Raw genomic sequence first — 3,928 nt, 5'->3', positions numbered from 1 at the left:
TATGTATCTTCTCTTGTCTTCCCCTGGGTATTAGAGGCTCCTGAGATATTTTTCCTCAGTTATACTTTAGGAGGTCTTTAGCACTTTGAGTGAAGGTCAGAGAAGGTGTCCTATCCTTCAGTTAGTAATCTCTCATTATGTTAGGCTTTTTCTTCAAGAAAGGCACTAGTGGAATATGATTTTTTTTTCTTTTGGATTCACATGTAAGTTTCAACAGAACTCCTATTGATGGGTGACAAAGTATGGCTGTATAGACGTGTACATTTCTATAAATATTTTTACTACAAATAGAGACAACAAACTGATGGTTCCCAGAGGGAAGGGAGTTGGGGGATGCACAAAAAGGGGAAAAAGGAGTAGGAGATAAAGGCTTCCTGTTATAGAATGAGTAAGTCATGAGGATTAAAGGCACAACGCAGGGAATATAGTCAATGGTATGTAATAGTTTTGTGCAGTGACAGATGGGAGCTATGCTTGTGAACATAGCCTAACCTGTAGAGAAGTTGAATCACTATGTTGTACACCTGAAACTAATGTAATTGTGTGTCAACTATACCCAAATAAAAGAAATTAAAGTAAGTTTGATTCACTTTTCTTGGATCACAGAAGTGTGGAATCTACTCACCTCATCGTAATTCTTCTCTGTGCTATAAGGTAGACTTTTGATCATGTTATGTGAGTTATATATTGACCCATGAGCTCTTACTCCTATTTTCTTCAACTGAAAAGAATCCTTTAAAAACCTTTTTTTTTGGGGGGGGATGTTTCAACATCTCTTTAAACAGAAGAGTAAGGTAAATCTTTGTGTATACCCATCTTACAGCTACAACAGTTATCAACAGTTTGATAGTTATGTTTCACTGCCCACTCCTCCCATTTTTCTTCTTTTCTTAAGGTAACATGTTTTAAAGAAAATCCCAAATATCATGTCATTTCTCCCATAAAGTGATCAGCATGTGGATCTAAGAACCTTTAAAAACATACACAGACACATTGCATTATTACCCAAAGTCAAAACCAATCTCTAAAATTCTTTAATAATCATCTGCATTTACATAGGTCTAATTGTCTCAAAGATGATCCTTTATTAGAGTTCTTTTGCTAATATCAGGATCCAAATAAAGTCCAGATACTGCCTTTTTTGATTATTTTTTATGTCATTGATTTGTTGGAGATAATCAAGTTTGTTCTTAGAGCTTGTCCTAAATTTGTTGTTGTTGTTGTTTTGCTTTTTTTTTTTTTTTTTGAAAAGTTAAAAATTCCTTAATTTTTTATTCCTGGTACCACTACCACAATTTACAGGGCAATATACCTGATGTAATGAAAAGAAAAAGAAAAAAACAAAGCTACAACAGATAAGAGACCTCAGGAATGTACATCTAATTGACACTACATTGCATTAATCAATAGCTGCACTTTTTGCAAACTGTGGCTATGACAGCCCTGAACAAGAAGGGTTTCCTGTTTAAGCTGCAGTAACTTTTCTGACTATGGATCATCATTCCTCCTGTGGCAGATTTTTACAGTTCCTCTAATGCATTTGGGACGACTGTCTCAAAGTAACCTGCAGCTTTCCTGACAACTCCTCACTCTCTCTCCTGCTAAGAACTGTAGCCCTTTTCTTCTGAAAATTTTTTGGAACCTTCTACCATATCCACCACTTCCACCACCAGATCCATAACCACCACCATAAGGACTGCCCGAGCTTCTTCCACCAAAACTGCCCCCCTTCATGGGTCCATAATTTGATTGCTGTTGTCCACTATAATTTCCAAAATCATTATAGTTCCCACCACGACCATAGTTACCACCTCCAAAATTTCCTCCTTCATTGTAACCATCTTATCCTCTACCACTACCACCATATCCGCCTCCTTGGTTTCCATATCCTGGTCTACCACCACCATAGCCTCCTCTACTACTATAACCAGGACCACCACCATAGTTGGCACCATCACCTTCAAATCCATTATATCCACCATCACCTCCTCCATAACTACCTCTGCTGCCACCACCTCCACCACCATAGCCTCCTCTTCCACCAAAGTTTCCACCATGGCCAAAATTACCACCACCTCCAAAGTTTCCTCCACAACCCATGAAGTTGCCAGATCCACTTCCACGACCTCTTTGTGATCCAGCAGACTGCATCTCTTGTTTAGAAAAGGCCTTTTCACTTCACAATTATGCCCAATAATAGTGTGGTATTTCTGAACAACAATTTTATCAACTGTATCATGATATTGAACTCGAGTTGGAAGAGGTGAGTCCGGTCTCAAAATGGAGGGCCATGATCCAAAGGAACCCGAGCAGTTGAGAAAACTGTTTATTGGTGGTTTGAGCTTTGAAACTATGGATGATAGTTTAAGAGAACATTTTGAAAAATGGGGCACACTTACAGATTGTGTGGTAACGAGAGACCCCCAAACAAAACGTTCCAGGGTTTTTGGCTTTGTGACTTACTCTTGTGTTGAAGAGGTGGATGCAGCAATGTGTGCCCGACCACACAAGGTGATGGGCGTGTAGTGGAACCAAAGAGAGCTGTTTCTAGAGAGGATTCTGTAAAGCCTGGTGCCCATCTAACAGTGAAGAAAATTTTTGTTGGTGGTATTCAAGAAGATACAGAAGAATATAAGTTGAGAGACTACTTTGAAAAGTATGGCAAAATTGAAACCATAGAAGGTTATGGAAGACCAGCAGAGTGGAAAAAAAGAGAGGATTTGCTTTTGTAACTTTTGATGATCATGATACAGTTGATAAAATTGTTGTTCAGAAATACCACACTATTAATTGTCCTAAATTTGAATCATTGTTTCCAGTGATGTCATTTATCTTACCCTTCTATCACCCACTTATCCTGAATACTGGTAGTTAGAGCTAGAAATTTAATTAGATTTAGATTCAATTTGTAGGGAGGTGAAGAATGTTTCATAGGACATCAGATCAGAAGCCATATGATCTGTGATTGTCTCACTTTTGGTGATGCTTCAGCTGATTAGTGGGTTGAGATGATGTCAGTGTGATCCTTCTTTCACAAAATTTCTCTCCAAATTTTATTGAGTGTTTGTAGTAGATCATTGTCAACCTCTATTGTTTTATTGGTTAGTATAAGATTATAATTTTATAATCCTATCATTCCTTTTGCATTTATTAGCTAGAATGCTTGTTTGCTTGTTTATTTTTAAGTAGGTTCTATGCCCAGCATAAAGCCTAACATGGAGCTTGAACTCATGACCCTGACCGAGATTAAGACCTAAACTAAAATCAAGAGTCAGATGCTCAATCAACTGAGCCACCTAGGTGCCCCTAGAATTGTTTTTAAAAAGAATTTTCACATAAGTGTTTTCTTATCTTGAAATACAATTTGTGCAGAAAAGATGATATAAATGATTGATTTGCTCACTTTACTGTTGAGTTTTCAAAACAATGGGTTCATGCCCTGGTAACTTTCATTGGAGACCCATGTGTTGTGTATTTATATGCATTTGAGGGAGAGTAGTATTTTGAATTCATGAATTTTATGTTTGATGCATTTCATTTTTTAAAAACTTGGTATTATTTTAATGTTTTCTGTAGGGCTTGTGTGCTGGTAATGAATTCTCTTATTTTTTGTCTGAAGAAAATCTTTATTTCTTCTTTACTTTTTAGTTAATTTTGCTGGATGTAGAATTCTACGTTGGAGTGTACACATGGGCATGTGTTTAACATTTAAAATATTTTACTCCATTTTCTTCTTGCTTGCATAATTTCCTCTATAGATAAGTTTTCCTCCACTGGCTTCTTTCAAGATTTTCTTTCTCTTTGTTTGCAGATTGAATATGATATACTTAAGTGCAGTTTTGTTGGTATTTATTCTGCTTTGTGTTTTCTGTCCTTCCTGGATCTGGAGATTTGGTATCTGTCATTAATTTTGCAAAGTTTTTGACCA

The 3,928-nt window shown here is 36.8% G+C and overlaps 1 pseudogene; it reads left to right on the top strand.

The window, feature by feature from the left end:
- Window positions 1-2,248: 2,248 nt before the first annotated feature.
- Window positions 2,249-2,875, top strand: LOC129510584 (heterogeneous nuclear ribonucleoprotein A3-like; annotated as a pseudogene).
- The last annotated feature ends 1,053 nt before the right edge of the window (window positions 2,876-3,928 follow it).

Source organism: Nyctereutes procyonoides, unplaced genomic scaffold, assembly GCF_905146905.1.
Source record: "Nyctereutes procyonoides isolate TBG_1078 unplaced genomic scaffold, NYPRO_anot_genome, whole genome shotgun sequence".
In the NCBI taxonomy this organism is placed as follows: domain Eukaryota; kingdom Metazoa; phylum Chordata; class Mammalia; order Carnivora; family Canidae; genus Nyctereutes; species Nyctereutes procyonoides.
Note: the sequence above shows the minus strand (reverse complement) of the source record. Positions and strands in the feature narration are given on the sequence as shown.